This window comes from Castor canadensis, chromosome X (genome assembly GCF_047511655.1).
Source record: "Castor canadensis chromosome X, mCasCan1.hap1v2, whole genome shotgun sequence".
Lineage (NCBI taxonomy): Eukaryota > Metazoa > Chordata > Mammalia > Rodentia > Castoridae > Castor > Castor canadensis.
Genome location: NC_133405.1, coordinates 107,997,914 through 108,017,078, shown reverse-complemented (window position 1 = coordinate 108,017,078; position 19,165 = coordinate 107,997,914). Strand labels below are relative to the sequence as shown.

The following is a 19,165-nucleotide window of genomic DNA, read 5'->3' as shown; positions in this document are numbered from 1 at the left end:
TTCAAGCCTTTGTTAACCCAGTGTCCAAAGTAAGGCATATACCTAACCTTAAAATCAAAGGGAAGGGAAGGGAGGAACTTGGCACAAGGCCTGGATAGAGGGAAAGGCAAAGAATTGGTGTCATTGTTGCTTTTAAAATAATTTTAGAATTAAATTTGGGAATAGATTTTCATAGTCGGTATCATACTGTCTATACATATGATATTTCATGTATTTGTAATATTGAAGAGTGCTTGATATGTTTGAGAATATGTGACATTAGAATTCCAATTTCAACTGTATGATTTTAGTCTTTTGATTGATTGTTGGGAGGTAATATGAAATAATACTGGAAGTGTAAGGGAAATCAAAATTCACTAAGTTTCAAGTTGAATTTTTAGATTTCAAGCATTAATTACTTGTGAAATATCTCATTCAGTATGTTTCTGAAATGTTAGCTCTCCTCAAAAACTTTCCCTGATCATTCTATAAAACATGACTATATCGCTTATCCTTCTATTGAGCACTTGTCACTATCTGGCATTGCATTGTATATTTGTGTATTACCTGTTTTAACTACTGAAGTGTACTCTCCACAAAGGCAAGCATTCTGTTTTGCTTACTGCTATAACCAGAAAACCTGTAAAGGTGCTTGGCCTATAATAGGTGCTCAAAAATTTTCTGACTAACCGAACAAAGCTTTAACTTTCAGGCTATGTTTTAAAAGCAATTTGAAAATAATAAATTTATTAATGCAATTTGAATCTTATAAGTGGATTCACTGTATTATAAGACTGATGGTTTAAGGGGCTCAGTCTATTCTAGTTCAATTGACTATTAGTCAAAGATTTTCTAGTTAGCAACTACTAAAATTTACTGTGCACATAAATGGAATAATAGGATTTACAAATATTTCTTAAAGACTAAAAATACAAAATTAGATTGTTAAATGTTGCATTAGTAGTTTGAATATTAACTTTAAAATAAATTTAAAAATTAAAAAAGAACTAGTTGGGTGTGGTGATTCAAGCTTGTAAATCTAGGCAGAGGCAGGAGGATCATGAGTTTGAAGTCAGCCTGGGGCTACATAGTGAGAGCCTGCCTCAAAAACTTCTTTTTTTTATTTTGGCAGTACTGGGGTTTGAACTCAGAGCCTCACATTTGCTAGGCAGGCACTCTACCACTTGAGCCACTCAGCTAACCCTGTTTACTTATTTTTTGAATAAGGTCTCTTATTTATGGCAGGCCTGGACTGTGATCCTCCCATTTATGCTTCCTGCATAGCTGGGATAGCAGGCACACGCCACCACATCCAGCTTTTTATTGGTTGAGATGCGAGTCTCATCAGCTTTTTGCCTTGGATGTCCTAGAACCACAGTTCTTATGATCTCAGCCTCCTGAATAGCTAGAATTACAGATATGAGCAGCATCCCAAGAAGGATTTTTTACTTACAGATCTAGGACTTTAGCAGCAGTCTTTGGCTGCTGACTCTCCACAGTTTTATCATTTTTCAAGGTCTCCCTGTGTATCTTGAGATTTTCATGGCATGGTACACTCAGTGTAGTGCCCTTCTTTTGTGATGGTTTGCTTCCAAGAGGCAGGAAGTAGGAGCTGCCAGGCCAGCTGAGGCCTATATGTGGAACTGCAATAGTTTTACTTCCACTGCCTATTGGTCAAAGCAGTCAGAGAGTCTGCCCACATCTAAAGGATGTAGAGATCTAGACTCCATCCTTTAATGCAGCAATGTCAAAGTCTCATTGCAGAAGAGCAGTGAAAATGGCAAAGTAAGAACCTTTGGAAATTCACTTCTCCATAAAGTAATGAGAACTCTGGCAAAAATGACCAGAATCAACTTTTTCAAAGCTCTGGAAATTAGCAAACCCTTGTAAGCAGTCTAGGGAGCATTTAAGAACAGTTCCCAAACTCAATAATGGTAGCCAGCTTGGTGGCAGTATAATTTCCTATATTCCCATACCCCAGTCCTCAGCTCTATGGTAACCTAGAAAATTGATGGTCCACAATCAGAGTGAAAACCAGAATCTTGAAACCCACCAGAAGGGGTAGAACAGAGTTTGAGCATTTTCAAAGTCAATTTTAGAGAATTGTCATTATTTGACCCTTCTGCTGGTTCCCAGGAAGAACCCACTTTCTATCTTTATTTGACCTGACTGGGAGCTTATCCAGCAAGTAAAGATTTTTACTTTAGGGCATGTGTCAGAAACATCAGAGGTAGTTGTCAAACTTTGAAATTGCGTGAGGTGGCAGATAACAGTTGCAGTACATAATAGTCTAACTAAGAAACTTGAATGGAAAAAACTGGAATGAAATATCCTTGGGGACTTTGAAAAACTATGAAGGCCCTGCACATATATGGGACTTTGTGCATGCTCAGTCAAAACCTGGGAAGACTAACTTCCTTTGTCTAACCTTGAGGTGCTGTGCAAGCAGGAAATAAAGGTTCAAGTGAAGTTGGAAAGTGCCTGGCTGAGTGTTAAGGGCCTCAACAAAGACTAGGGAAGTTGATGATATCTAAGGAAATCTGTGTCTAATTATTAACTGAACACTAAGGTAACAGAAAAGAGACTAAGTATGCAGACAAGACTAAGAATATAGACTTCACAGAATTAATGTAGATTTGTTTCTGGATATCTTAGGCCCCAGGCCCAAACTCCTGGGTTTCCTAGGTTAGGTCCAGACACTCACCTCAACATGCCTAGTACAAAAGATGAGTGATGGTGAAGGACAGAGGAAGGAAGCTTATTACGTGGCACTAGCAGCCATGAGAAGAGAAAATGTAGCATTTCAACCCATCGCCCCGAATGGGCATTTGCTTTAGGACTAAATAGGAGGAATAATTGGGGGCAGGAGCAGAGGAATGCATAATTATTAAACAGTCCCAGTCACAGGTGTGTTCAGTGGTCAGAGGTAGTCAGAGGTGGCGGCCACAGGTCATCTGGCAGCTTGTTGTCTCAGGATTTGTCAGGTGGGGTCTTATTACTATAAGAATAAGAATTACCTGGAAGGTGGTTTTTGTCTCCTGTCTGGTCCTTTCTGGATTCCAGGATGGCTGCAAAGTGTCTGCAGGAAAGGATGGGTCAGAGCAAAGGCTACAGATTCAAAATGGAGGCCAGGTTGCCAAGCTTTTATCCTGCCTTTTGTGTCCCAAGTAAGTCTTTCAGCAAAACAGCCTTTGAGTACCTGTTACTGATTCACTAAGCACAAAACAATAACCCTGGAGAAAGAGGAGAAATTGTTTTCCAGAATTGCCATATTATGTTATTTAAAATGTTCAGTTTTCAACAAAAATTACAAGATATGCAAAGGAACAAGAAAATAGGGCCTATGCACAGGAAAAAAAGTAGTTAATAGGGACTATCTCAAGCTGAGGGTGGTGATACATATCTGTATTTCCAGTACTTAGGAGGCTGCAACAGAAGGACCATAAATTTGAGGCTAGTCTGGGTTACATGCATACTGAGACCCTGCCTGTGCTGTATGCATACTGAGACCCTGCCTAAAAACAATAAAAAGAAAGACAGACATTATCTCACAGGAAGACCAGATGTTGGATTTATTAGATGAGGAGTTATAATCAGCTATTTTAATTATATTCAAAGAAGTAAATGAAGCCATCCATCCTGAGAAGCACAAAGAAAATGCAGGAAAAAAAGCAAACATAGCCTAAGAGATACCACCAAGCATACCAGCTACTTATAATGGCAATCCTAATAGGAAATGAAAGATAAAAGGTGGAAGAAATAATATTTGAAGATATAATGGTAAAATACCACAAATTTGATAAAAGACATACTTCTACACATTCATGAAAGCCTACTAAATTCCCTGTAGGATAAACTAAAGGGGACCTATATCTAGACACATCATAATTAAACTGTCAAAAGTCAAAAACAAGTGAAAATTCTTGAAAGCAAAGAGTATCACATACAATGGATCTTTAATAAGGTTAGTAGCTGATTTCTCATCAGAAACTATGGATGTTTGAAGGCAGGGTGTTGATAAACTCACAAAGTGCTAAAAGAAAAAAATCAATCAAGAATTCTATATCTATCAAAACTATCCTTTGAAACTAATGGCAAATTTAAGGCTTTGCCAGATAAACAAAAACTAAAGGAATTTATCACAGACATGCCCAGTCAGAAAGATTAAAGGAGTCATTCAGAATGAAATGAAAGGAGACTAGTAGACTGTTATCCAAATCCACATGATAAAATAAAATACGCTAGTAAAGGTAAATATGTAGATAAATACATAAAAGGCAAAATGATTTTTTTTTAATTTTTAGTTTTTTTGTGGTGTTGAGTTAGAATCCAGAGCCTTGTGCATGTTAAGCAAGAGTTCTACCACTAAGTTACATCCACACCCCATAAATTTATTTTTTGTTTGTAACTCTTTTTATTCTATCGGATTTAAAAGACAATTATATAAATCAATAATTATAGTCTTTGTTGATGGGAAAACAGCACAAAAGCTATAACTTATATGACAATAACACCACAAAGATGGAATGGAAATAAATTAGAGCAAAGTTTTGTATTCTGTTGTAATTCAATTGGTATTAATCCAAACTAGATTGTTTTAAGATATTAATTGTCATTGCCAAGGCAACCATTAAGAAAATAACTAGGGCTTGGCATGACACATGCCTGTAATCCCAGCTACTCATGAGGGAGGCAGAAGTAGAAGCATCACTGTCTGAGGCGGGACCCAGGCAAAAAGCACAAGACCCTATTTGAAAAATAACTAAAGCACAAAAGGGCTGGGGATGTGACTCAAGTGGTACAGTGCCTGCCTAGCAAGCTTGAGGCCCTGAGTTCAAACCCCATTATTGCCACCCCCAAAAGAAATCACTAAAAAAAATAGCAAAAGAAATTACAAAGAAGTTAAACAGTATGCCAAAAAGTACCTTTTAACAGAAAAGAAGGCAGTAATGGAGGAATAGAAAAACTAAAAAGACATGTCAAAAACAAATAGCAAAATGCCAGACATAAATCCTGCCTTATCAGTAATCACATTAAATGTAAGTAGATTAAGTACTCCAGTGAAAAAGCAGAAATTGGCATAATGGATTGCAAACATGAACCAACTATATGCTGGATATAAAAAAACAAGCTTTAGATTCACAGATAGGTTGAAAGTTAAAGAAAAGAAAAAAAGATACATCATGCGAGTAGTAATCAAAAGATACCTGGAAAAGTCTATTCTCATATCACACAAAATAGGCTTTAAGACACAATTTTTACTAGAGATAAAATTGTCAATCCATTAAAAAGATGTGGCAATTATAAACATGTATGTGTATGGCAACAAATCCTCAAAACATATGAAGCAAAAACTAGCAGAAAAACATGTGATGGGAGGTACTTTATTTCTTTTGGCATTCACATTTTCTTGTTCCAATAACTGTCACTTACATATCTGTTATAGAAATTAATGGACTGATTACCCCTCAAATCTCATGAGCATTTATTAAGATCTCAAATTAGCACATAAAGGCTAGGGCAATACAGAATTCACTATAGTCCAGGTGATTTTTAAAAAGACAGCCCTCTTGAGTCTAGGTTGGCATCTATATACCAGCCTGCCTTCCCTGAGAGATCTAAAGTATGATGTACTGAAAGCCATCATTGAGGGCTGTGGGTGAGTGACGAACCTCCACGTCCTGGAAAGTGAATCCTTATGGACTAACGGGAGTCAGAGGGCATTTGCAATGTTGTTATCTTACAGTTGATACAGCTGTACCTGTGAACTGTCCCCACAATGTCAAAATGTACGTTGATAGATGGTGTAAACACACTTCTATAAATGACCCCCAGGATTCCAAATCTCAATTTCCAAAACCTGTAAATGTAATGTAGTTAGATGTCACGTCTGTGATTGTATCTTGTTATATAGCACTGGTGAATTTTTTTAAAAGTAGGCTATCAGGGTGGGCCTAATTAAAAGCATAGAATTTTCTCCAAGTGGTGATAGAAGAGAGTAGAAGGGAGTGTCAGAGAGATTCAAAACACAAGAAGGCTACATAGAATACACCAGTCCTAGCTTTGAAGTGGAAGGGACAACGGGAGAACAAATGTAGATGTCCTCCGTAAGCCAAGGGATGATGTCAGCTGTCAGAGAGGGAATGGGAACCTCGTTTCAACAGCAACAAGGAAAACATAGTGCTAACAACCTAAATGAACTTTAGGTGGAAGCACATGCCCCCTCCCAGCCTCTATATAAGAGCCTAGTCCAATCAACTCTTTGTTTTTAGTCTTGTGAGGCTTACAGGAGAGAACCTAGCCAACTCCACCCAGAATTCTGATCTTCACAACTGTGAGGTAATAAATGGGCATTGCTAGGAGCTGCTCAGTTTCTGGTAATTTTTTAGACAGCCATAGAAATATAGTGGGTCAACAGGGCACTGCTGTGGACTTCCCTGTTAATTCTTACCTTCCTTCTTCCCATGATCAGAGGAGTGAGGTACACAGTAGATGTATATAAAGCAATGTGAAGATGTCTGGGGCAAGTGATGGGCATTTCAAATTCAGGAATTTCCCTAACACAGACAGAAAGTGAATGAATTGTTAATGATTGTCATATACATGATATGTGTTTCTTAATTATTGCTTCAAAACATTATGCCCAATTATGAAAGAGGGTTTGGTTATAATTGTATCTGGGGAATATATGGTCTAAGGCAAAATTCCTATATGAATGATTGGGTCAAATAGGAGGGCATAAATGATCCATGTACACAATTTTATCTTTATTTTTGCAGCAACAAGTAAAGATAAGATCTATTTTCACTGAACCTGTGGAATTTTCAGGGCCTGTTTTGGAGACCTTTTTGTAAAATAAGTAGAGAAACTTATCTAGAGATGTCCTTTATTATCAAGTTTTCCCTTGTTGAAAATGTTCCTGAAGCAAGCACAGTTGATAAAAATCAACTTATTAGTCATTCAGCAGCCCCACCAAAGCAAAGAATCTTACTGTTCTCAGGTTTTGTATCTTTTCAATAGGAGCAGCCTCATTTTTGCACCTTGGCATGAATCAATCCATGGCTGGCTTTTAAAAACTGACACACTTATTTGCACCAAAATTTTCATTTCTTTATATTATCATACCCTATTATTCATAAAGACATGCTTTAAAGCTTTGGTTTCAGTGGAAGACAAACTTAAAGATACAAAGAGCTGAGGGTGATCCTGAAACCCCAAATAAGAATTTTTCCATCTCTGGCATTCCCTCTGTCTGTCTCTGTCTCTGTCTGTCTGTCTGTCTCTCCCTCTTGAATCCTCCCTTGACCCCTTGTTTGTAATATATATCCCGACCTCACTTTCATTCCCAAAGTATTTAGATTGAACATAACTCCTACCTCTCTTTCTTGGGCTTTCTCCCCTTTTATCAGCTAAGCTCAGGGATTTTCAAAGATTTGTTTTAAGTTGCTGTGAAATAGTAAGACAGACATTCATCCAAACAGCTCATTTACTAGGTAATGCACCTATTCATATGAGCCTGCATTTATGCAAACATTTTTGGCAACAAGTTTTTTGAGGTTGTCTTGAGAGATAATTAACACACTCCATAAGATTAGTTTCATTTCTAACAGGTTATTCTCTTAGATATAAATTTATTCTTCAGGCTTAACTTCTGTCTGTGTTTTAGTTCCATCTATTCCAGCCCTCCTCTGCTGTGCTGGTGCTGGTGTTGGTGTAGAATTACCTGAGGGACGACCTGATTTTAGACAGGACCAGAGAGTATTGCTAAGAGTACAACAGGAAGTGACTAGACTACCTTAGATTTTTTTTTTTGGTGGGACTGAGACTTGGACTCAGGGCTTTTTGCTTGCAAAGCTGGTGCTTTACCACTGGAGCCACACCTCCAGTTCAATTTACTCTGGTTATTATGGAGATGGGGTTCGCACAAACTATTTGCCTGAGATGGCCTCAAAATGCAATCCTCCCGATGTCAGCCTCGGAAGTAATTAGGATTACAGGCATGAGCCACCAGCACCCAGCTCCCTGGATTGTTTTATGTGCTGTACTTTGTCATTCTAGATGCACTGGCTGAGTTCTATCAGTTACACACATTAATGCACTCAAGTCAGAAGAACCTGTAGACCAGATGAAAGTTTCTGCAGTCTGAGGAAAAGGTTAAGAAGTGCTACATTTTCAAAGCTTTGTGCCCTAACTCCTGTTTATCCTGGGCTACAGACTTCTGAAGGCAGGGCAGGGATCCAGTAACGGGTAATGTTGACTATGGAAAACTGGGGGTGTGTGCCCTATCTTAAGGGGGCGGATATTCCCCAACCCCTGCCTAATGTTGCCATGCAGGTTTTGAGACCAACACTGCCTGATCCTCTGACTTTTTTGAAAGAGGAAGCAGATTATTTTATGTGAAATTTCCCTATTTATTATAAGTGTGTTATTATTTCATACAAACTAAACACCATGAGCAGAATGAACAAAACACTGTTGAAGGCTGGATGTAGCCAATGGATTAGTCAGTGACCTTTGAAACCGAATTTCCTGTGATCGTGTTTCTCTTATTAATCCTGTCTCTTTCTAAGAAGGTATACATGTTAATTATACAAGTATTTATCAAGTGAGGAATAGGTACATAATTGAGGATTTCATCTTTTGTGTAAGAACCAACGTCAGTGCATGAACTGGGCCTGGGAAAATTAGGTGAAGTCAGTAATAAATACATATGACCACTGTATTTATTTTACTGTCTTTTTTATCCTGGTACTGAGGTTAGAACTCATGGTTTCACACTTGCTAGGCAGGCACTCGACCACTTGAGCCTTGCTCTAGTCCTGTTTTGTTTTAGTTATTTTTCAGATGGGGTCTCACATTTTTGCCTGGGGCTTGCCTCAGGCCTCAGAACCCTCCTACCTGTGATCTCCCACATAGCTGAAATCACAAGCATGAATCATCACCACCCCAGTCTTGTTAAGATGAGGTCTTGCGAACTTTTTGCCTGTGCTAGCCTCAAACCTCAATCCTCTTGATATCTGCCTCCTAAATAGCTGGGATTATAGGCAAGAGCCACCTTGCTTGGTCCTATTTTTACTGTCTTTTGATTAAATTGTGTGATGATTCTGGGAAAAGCAGTCTGATAAGCTGTAATGGGACACTGATAGGATACTTACATGGGAAACCCTAAAAGAGAGCAAGTGACAGAGTCTGGAGAAAGAAATCATTCCTGGAGGCAATTGTATCCATTTTTCAAGACTATCTAGAAATAAAGCTTTAGGGAAGGATGCAGAGGGATTTTCTTATTGCAGTAGCAGTTTATATGGTTACTATGAATCAGTGGTAGAATTAGATGAACTTTTCACTGAATCAATTGGAGTTTCTGTTTTAAATCAGATATACAGCCTATCATGCTCTGCTAGAAAGTCCTGCCTACTAAATTCACTGTACAGCAATAACTGGGACCAACTACCTACTACACCTAGCACATGCTGGGTCAGTTCCAGAGAGAACACTTTTGAACATGGCATTCATCATTGACATTAATCTAATGACACGTGAGGTGAGAACCCCTAGATTACCGTAACAGCAGAGGCTGTTGGTGCCCTACCATATTGTGATGTTTAATATTGATTGTCATCTTGGTTGGATTGACAGACACCTAGGAGACTAGTTTCTTTTTACTTTCTTCCTGTGTGGTGGTAGAGCCCACAGGCAGGACCTTGTGTTTGCTAAGTAAGTGCTACCACTTGAGCCACACCCCCAGCCTTTCACCCAGGAGATTAGTAAAGCATGCCTCTGGGTGTGTCTGTGAGGGTGTTTCCAGAGACATTAGATCATAAAAGCTCTGACCTAATCAATGTTTTAATTAGCTCATGGAATCAAAATTTGAATAGACTATTGGGAGGTATTGGATCTGTAGAAGGTGAGGTCTAGTTGGAGGCAGTAAGTCACTGGGAGTGTGCCTTTGCTTGGCCCTGGCTCCTTCCTGTCTTTCTCTGCTTTCTTGCTGCCATGAGGTGAACAGCTCTGATCCATTATGACCTCTGTTTGATGATGTTCTGCCTCATCTCCTGCCCAGAAACAATGGCATTAGCTAACCACAGACTGTACCCTCTGAAACCATGAGCCAAAATAAATCCTTCCTTCTTTAAAGTTGATTCTGTTGGATATTTTGTCACAGCAATGAAAACTGACTAACACAAATGTCCCTTCTATACTTACCTGGGCACACAAAAATCTGCTTACTGAGGAGTTGGAGGCATAGCTCAAGTGGTAAATTAATTGCCTCACTTTTGCAAGGCCCTGAGTTCAATCCCCAGCACTGCAAAATAAAATAAATTAAAATAACAATAAAAACACACACTGCTTACTGAAAATACCTGCTACTGCTACTTTCTGCCCGAGTACTCTTTTGTTTTGTTTTTGTGGCCAAGGAAGCAAGCTCACCTTGTATTCATGGTCCCTTGAAGTAACCTTTAACCAATGATTGGTTTTCTTTGCTCCTTAACTGAGGTATCTCTAAAACATGAATTTGTGTTTCCAGCTGGTTCCCATGTGATGTTCAACTTGCTGGTCCAGGGACCACATTATAGGAATCACTGTCCTAAGATATCAAACTACTTGGGAGGCAGAGATAGGATCAGGGTTCAAGGTCAGCTGGGGAAAGGGTAGCAAGACCCTATCAAAAACAAGCTGGACATGGTAGTCTCAGCTACTTAGGAAGTAGAGGTAGGAGGATCATAGTTGAGACCAGCCTGGGCAAAAATGTGACTCTATCTGAAAGACAAACTATAAGCAAAAGGACTGGGATTGCAGTTCAAGTGAGGCACTTGTCTAATAAGTGCAAGTCCCTGAGTTCAGTTCCTAGTACCACCAAAAAAGACCAGATATCAAGCCACATCAAAGACAAAACCCTTTTGGAATTTGACCATGTATTTTTTTTAAATCTACTTTTCGTTGTGCCTCCACTCGAGGAGGTCAATTACTTGATTTAAAAAACATTTCCATTTTTATTTTATCTTAGCCATTTCTGTACTGTGATTTCGATTTTCTTGATGTTAGGAATAACTGTTTTGATAGGTATAAACTACCATTAAATTTCATAAGTGCTATAAGTTTACTAATATGTTGGAGACATCCAATTACATTATTCATAAATCTCAATGAATAAGTAATCTTCATAATAATAGCTCTTTCATAAATATAAACATGATTTCATCAGTGCGCATAATGTCAACATTTTAAATAAAGTACAAATAAAGTACAAATTTTATACCATTTTTCCTTTGTAATAATGTATCTCTTTAAAGGAAATGCCACATCACTTCAGACTTCTCTTAATTATACCTGCTGCCACCTCCTACCTAAATGAGTCACATCAAGTATTACATGACACTTCTCTTGACAACTACCTGAGAGTTGAAGCAATTTTCACACATGCTGTCGCATTCTTCCCTCATAGTTCTATGCACTGTGAGCAGGAAATTACATTGACTAATGAGAAGAGTTTGTGGGAGGATGTTCAAACCAAATGGTGCTTATCTTTGCCCTTCACCCTTTACCTGAGCATTCGCCACAGATGGCTTATGTTTTCCTGGGTCTGTTTATGGTGTAGCCCCTTTCTCTGCTAAATTCTTGAACACCAGCCTATCCATTTACCTTCAGTGTTCTCTACCACTTCTGGGCTCTTCTGTTTTCTTCCTCATTGCTGTGTTCACTTTATCCCTTTCCCCAGATAAAACTAACAAAGCTTTTATATGTGGAAGCCTTCTGAATCTTTTATGTAATAGGGAAGGGAAAAGATGGTGACTCACAACTGACACTCACAACACCATGCTTTCAATTTACAGGGAATTTCCCTTCAGGCCTCCCAGCTTGCTTATCTCCCTGTCCCTCTCTCTTTCCCCTGCTCTCATCCTACCTCCCTTTTTGCTGGCTTCCTTCCTGGCCACTTTAATCTTTCTTACTGTTTCACAGTGTAATTCAGCACTCTTTTGTGGCCCTCATCCACTTACACTTTGAGTAAAGGTCTTCACATTTCTCCATTCGAAAGCTATGGTAGCAGTGGCAATATTTTCTGGTTTGCAGTTTGAATGTCTTCTGTGGTGGCATCGGGTATTCTCATGAACTTTCTGAGTGTCCACATGGCTGCAGGTGTGAAGGTTGCCTGAACGTGATCTGTTATATGGTAATTCCCTTGAACTTGTCTGATTTCAGCTTTCAGGCTTAGGGAAAGGGGAAGTTTTAGGGCCTAGTGGTACCAAGTTAGAAGTGTGGAAGAAAATTTGGAAGTGTTTGTTAGGAGAATTACATACAGGCAGATATCAGAGGAGGCTAGAACTTACAGGTCATGCTATAGTTTTCCATTAAAACAAAATTTTTCTATACAGTCACCTCCCTTTTGATTCTTACTTACAAATTAAGTCTGGTCTCATTAGATTTGGGCTTCATTATTTACATAAGCACAGTTAGAATGATAATTGACCAGATACTTTTAAAGTTTATCTGGCTAAAACTTTTTTTTTGAGACAATGTCTTACTATGTAGCCCACGCTGGCCTGAAACACGCTATGTAGCCTAGGCTGGCTTTGAATTCAGTCCTTCTGCTTCAGCCTCCTGAGTGCTGGGATTACAGGTATATGCCACCACTGCTGAAACTTTTTATAAGAAACCTCTGATTAGACTCTTTAAAGCCTCTTGAAGCTAGGAAGTCAGGCCAAGGACTTTCCATTATACTTTAGTTGTAATACCTATATATTTGGGTGAATTTTTCTTTTCTTCAGGTTCCCCAAATATTTTAAGGCTCCTAGCTCTTCTGGTAAGTCATTTTTCTTACTTGTATGTAAGTCATGAACCCTGGAAATCGGTTACCAGGCCAGTATTCCAATAGAGCATTGGGTCCATAGTCAACCTCAGACCCTTATATCTGAGTTGCCTTATCTGATTCTGTGCTCATCATTTCCAAATATGACATCTAGTTAAAGCATTGGTAGTATAATCATTGTTTTCAATTGTGTCATGTTATAAAGAGAACAGATTTTTCTTGAGCTTATGGAAGTAATTATATTGCCATGAAAATAAAGAATTAAATATGAAAATAAGAATTTTCAAATTCTGGAGGGATCTAGTAAGGGAGAAAAATGGATGTGTAATTTCTGTTTACAAAGGTAGACTTTACCAAATTCTGTGAGTTTACACAGGTTAAAAGAAAAGGGATTTTTTTAAGTCTGGAAAAAAAAGATTAAAGGACCAACAAAGTTTCAAACAAGATGGCCATAAAATTATGATCATCTTCTTGAGTTCACTTGGCCCTATCCTTGTACTGCTTGCCTTGGGTTAGCAGTTTTATGAATCCATCAGCTTTTGTTTCAACTAGAGTTCTGGAAATTTTTACTCAGTTCAGTGGTATCATCTTAAAGTAATCAGAAACCTTCAGAGTACTCATGAGAGTTCTTTCCCTTGAATCTCTTTGGAGATGGAGCACTTATGGACTCTACCTAATTATAAATGCTTTCAGAGAAGAATCCAAATAAAACAATGATTGTGAATGATAAAAGATTTTAAAATGCCCATGGCTAAAGATCTGATGAGAATTCATTTTATAAGAACATTTGGTTCTTTCTGTGATACATGACAGAAATAACTGGAATTATGACTGATAGCATTTTACCAAGATATATCATGGACAGCAAGGGTTCTGGCATGTTTCTAGGAATTTATTTAACTTCTTAAATATTTATACTAATAATATTGACCAATACAAATATGACATAGGAAAGGATGAACATCATTTCTTATTTGATAGTGTTTTCTTATGCAATTTAACATATCAAATAAGTAAATTCTTTCTAAAATTCTTTGTATAAAGTGAAAGAACAGATACCTTGAGATTTGGCAGGGATTCTGTGGAAAATCTCAAGGTGTGTTCAAGAACAAGATTTCAGGTAGGATTTGATTTTGAGAGGTTGTCAAAAATGTCAAAAGGTTTGAACGCTTGATGAAATAGGATCACATATCACTATGAAACAATACTTGGTTATTCTTTAATAATAATAACACTATAAAGGTTAACATAAGGCTTGGAAATTTGTTTTGATAAGACACAGAATCTTGTCCACCCAGGTAAGACTATATAGAAGGTGAATCAAAACCTTTTATTCTTTCTTATTAGGAGCAGAACAATAATAGAAGAAAACTTTATCCTTCTAGTTTTGCACTTTAACAAACCTTACAAGTAAATAAATCCATTGAGATCTTTTCCTGCTTAGCTATATTAGATAAGTTCTCTTTTCCAAAACTTTAAAAAATATTCAGGGGACATGTTCCAGGGCGCGGAGGGCGAGGCTGGCCGAGGGGGTTCCAGGTCCGTGAAACCCCCAGGAGGAGAATCGAGCAATATTTTTGGAAGTCCAGAAGAAGCTGTTCCTTCAAACCAACCTAATAGGATGGCATCTAATATTTTTGGGCCAAATGAAGAACCTCAGAATATACCCAAGAGGACAAACCCCCCAGGGGGGGAAAGGAAGTGGTATCTTTGACGAATCAATTCCTGTGCAAACCCGACAACGTATGAACCCACCTGGTGGGAAGACCAGTGATATTTTTGGGTCCCCGGTCACTGCCACTTCACCCTTGGCACACCCAAACAAACCCAAGGATCACATTTTGCTGTGTGAAGGAGAATCACCGAAATCTAACGTTAAAGCTGCAACAAGTGCCTCGCCCCAAGAAGAACCCAGTGAGAAGGGCAGCTCCAGAGAAAAAGACCATGCCAAGGCACCTGAGCCTACACCCACAGTCGATAGCCATGAGCCCAGGCTGGGCCCACGGCCTTGCTCCCACAATAAGGTCCTGAATCCACCAGGAGGCAAATCCAGCATCTCCTTTTACTGAGAGGCTCCTGCTTTGCCTGTAGCCAGACCAGACACTCAAGAGATAGGGTATTGAATGTTAGCGTTTCCTTGAACCCAATGGAGCGGGGGTGGGAGAGGGTTTATTGCATGGGAGGCTGGCTGCTCAGAGGCTCTGTTGCCATCAGGAGAGCTGCACAGAGGACTATGCCTTCCAGAATGCTGAAAACAACATTTGGGGATAAAATGGGACTGCCCTGGTGTTCATGCATCAGTTGTTTCAAGTGGAACAAAACTCTAAAGTGGGAGAGGATGGGAGAAAGGTGTAGGGTAGGAGTAGGAGGCTTGATGGGATCTTCCCCATCCTGGGATCAGCAGTCTGCCAGCTGACTGAGCATACAGGAATGAATGAAAGAGCCCAAACAACCCATCCATCTCTGAGGAATGGAGGAGCATGGCATAAACAGACACACTAAAAAGGGAGTAGAGTCTCTACAATATGGCCTCCACTTCTGAAATTACCTCTGAACCCCACACCTCCTTCCCATTTTATCCCTAGTGCGCTGTCCAATAGTTTTCTTGAAACATCTTCCTTTTTCTCAGCAGCAGTGAACAAAAACCAAACAGCTGTCCTCAGTCTTGTGCTTTATGAAAGGCTTCGTGCCTAATCCTCTGATTGCCCAGTTCCTGCATCTGAAACCATGGTCAGGTCTCATGTAGGAATCTTGTTTTTTTTTTTCTACAGGGGCTGGCTTTGGTTCTTGACATGCCAGTTTTTCTTATGGATTGTTCCTTTTGTTTATCTCATCAGCCGTAAGTCTAGGCCTTTGTTCTTCACTGACGATGTGGAGTTCCTCTCCTGATCTGTAGTTCTCCCTATACACGAGGCCCTCTGGTCTCTGCAGTACTTAAATCTATTCAGGTGTATCTGAGTACTGGGCTTATTTAGAGTCTTCCTGTTCCTGTAGTTGGTTGGTGGGGAAAAAGACATGCTTGAGAACCTTGGATTCTTAGGTTCGCTTCTTTAATAATATCTAAAAAGCTGTTTTTAATACCAGCTTCTCAAATGCCTATGGACTCCATTTCTGATACCTTCCAGGAAAAAAAAAGTCCTTTTCTCAGGCGCACCAAAGAGGAAGAACTGATTAGACCACCTTTAAAAACTCCTCTGGACCACATTCACAAGCAGTGTACCTTAGGCCAGGATGTTAAGTAGTTTGGCAGCAGAGTCACACCTGTCATTTGCTAGCAGAGGTATTGGGCTGGCATAAGTTGTATTGCATCATCTGTTGGGCAGAGGTCCCTCTGGTCAGCCCTGCTTCTCTCCTAGTGGGCATCTGTTAACAGGAAAGGGTCTGGGTAGTGCTGCTATTGCCTTGGGTGCCTACAAAGCTCAAGTGCTAAATGTCTTCAACATTGTTAAACTTTGGAAAAGCAACAGTGTGTGCAGTCATGCTCACCTAGGCCTAGCTGCTCAAGTGCCTGCAGGAGCCATCTGCCAAGCTCCACTTCCTATACCTGGCCCACTGAGGGGTCTGCACATGGGTTTTCCAACCAAAGAGTTTTTCCTCGTTCAGTTGCTCTGCAGTCTCTGGAGCCAAGAAACATATTCCATGTGACTAAGACTGCAAATGGGTTGTAGTTCAAAGCATTTATGGAAATGTCATTTGGAGTTGGGGACATTTTATTTCCTGTTTAAGAAAAATGTCATAAATGATGCTTAGGCTTTATGTAAGGTTTTGTACTTAATTAATCCCAAATATACTAACTTGTTTAACTTATAAGAAAATAGTTTAATGATAGAAAGGAACCACCTTTTCTGTTTCTTAATGAGAAAATGATTTGTGAATTCCAAATTGGATTGCCAATATGAAATCTGACATTACTGTGCTGTTAGTCCAGTGAAAGGAAAGCTCCCAGTTCTACCCACGGTCAGGGATTTCTACTGGAGAACCTACAGCAGTGGCCCCGGAGCAGCAGAGTGCACTGCCTTACTCTCCCCATCTCCCCCTTCTCTTCCTGAGGCTGTGAGCTGAGCTTAGGCCTGGGCAGTGTGTGCCCTACAAGGAGCAAAGGAGGCACTTTCCACTATGTGACCATCACTTGCATTAGGAAGATGCTGTCTGTAATAGGGACTTGCCGTATGTGACGCATCCTGTTCTCACCCTCCAAGCTGCATTGAGAAATTACTAGCCTATATTTTCATTAAGCCTTAAAACTTTTTTTAAGTGCATTTGGTGCCAACATTTTTCTAGAACTGTTATCAGCAAGAAACCTTTCCTTACATCACAATGTAATTTTGATAGGAACATTTTGTTATTTTTATGAGGCAGAATTGGGTATAACAATTGAATTAAACTTAGTAAGCATATACAAAAAAAAATTCAGTATTTTCTTCTACACTTTCCTTTTCCTCATTCTAGAGCAACCAGCCATTTTACCCTAGAATAAAGTTACTTTCTCCACCTCCAATTCCAAAGAAAAACACATTCATCATGCCTTATACCTTTCCTTATGAAAATTGCATTCTACTTTACTTACATATATTTTTATATAATGTTATGGTTTCTATTAATTCATTTATATCTACTGATTACAATTTCCAACCATTAGTAACCTTTTTCAGAGAAAACTAAGAAAGCAACAATAGTGAGTTGTCTGTCACATATCATTTTGTAACAGACTACCCAATTTACCATTTCTTAATTTCTAGGAATATATGCTTCCTCATAATACAATTTTTCATGTTTTTTCTTTAAAAAAATTTTTGTTATATTATTGTTGTACTGGGGGTAGATTGTGACATTTACAAAAGCTCTTACAATATATCATAGTTGAATTCACCCCCCTCCATCATTCTCCTGTATTCTCCATTTCTGGAATAGATTCATTAGGTCTCATTTTTCCATTTTCATACATGAGTATATAAATATTTCCACTACATTCACTCTCCTACACCCTCTCCTTATATCCTCCCCCCTCCTACTGGTACAACCTTCCCCCAGAAAGGACTTTTTTTTTACCTTCCTGTTCTCTGTTTGTGAAAAAAGGCATTTTTGTTTGTTTAAGATAGCTATATAGGGAGTTTAAAAGAAGGAAGTAAAGAAGGTGAATATGGTTGATGTACTTCCTATACAAGAATGAATATAGATATTTTAAGCCTGTTGAAATCACCATAAGAATAAGACTAAGGTAGAAAGGAGAAACATAGAGGGGATGAAGCAATTCAGTTTATAATACATATATACATGGAAATTTTTCATGTTTGTTAGCAGACTCAAACATGTTTAGTCTCTTTGTATCATGAAATAGAAAGTTGTCAAAAGCATATAAATTTTATGCTCAGTAACTAATATTTCAGTATTAGAAATTATCTAAATATGAAATAAGCCCTTTTCATTATATAACTTAGTATAACTTTATGGTCTCAAATTACCAAAATATTTTGGAAACTGTTTTCAGGCAGACATACTATAATGCCAGACAAAACTAGCCATCATCTCAAATAAATTCTCTGTTAACTATGTTTTAACCTTATTTATTAGAAAACCAAAGAAAATTAAAAAGGTATGCTTCTGTAATACTTAGTGCTAATAACCTCAAAGACACAGCTACTTTAAAAAAAATAACTATGTCACTCAGCATTCTATTATTGTAACAAAATACTTCATATTAAAGTGGAAATACTTCAACTTAAAATGGAAAAGTTTATTTTGGCTCATAGTTTTGGCTGACCCAATGGTTTTGGGCCTATGGTAAGGCAATACATCATGGTGGGAGCATATGGCAGAGGGACCTACTCACCTCATGGCATCCAGGAAGCAAAAAAAAAGAGGAAGAGACTGGGGTCCCATAATCTTCTCTGAAGGTATGCCCCAATGACCTAACTTTCTTCAACTGGGCCCCGTGTCTTAAAGGTTCCACCACCTCCCAATAGTACTGCAGGCTGGGATCTAAGCATTTAACACATAGGTCTTTGGAGGACATTAAGATCCAAACTGTAGCACTAACATTATTAAACTAATCTTATTTATTACATATTTATCAGCCAGGTGTGGTGGTGCGTACTTGTAATCCCAGCACTCAGAAGACTGAGGCAGAAGGATAGTAAATTCGAGGTCAGCCTGAGCTACATAATGAGATCACGTCTCAAAAACTTTTATTCAAGCCACATGAACTTGAAAACCATTTTTATTGGACAGCATCTTGGAAGTTTCTTTTAGGTCCCAGTACTGTGGCCAGTTCACAGGTACAAAAGATTCCACAAAGGCCAGACTTAAAGCAAAAGCAAAGTTTATTTACTTTCCAAAGAAGGAAAGGACCAGATTCCATAGATAGCATCTGCTCTGTAGAAT

The 19,165-nt window shown here is 38.7% G+C and overlaps 1 protein-coding gene and 1 pseudogene across 6 annotated transcripts in view; both read left to right on the top strand.

Annotated features, from left to right (window-relative positions):
• The window catches only part of Sytl5 (synaptotagmin like 5), a 232,405-nt gene that overhangs the window by 29,417 nt on the left and 183,823 nt on the right, over positions 1 to 19,165 (top strand). The gene's annotated exons all lie outside the window — the stretch shown is intronic.
• On the top strand, positions 14,265 to 17,184 carry LOC141419622 (jupiter microtubule associated homolog 2 pseudogene; annotated as a pseudogene).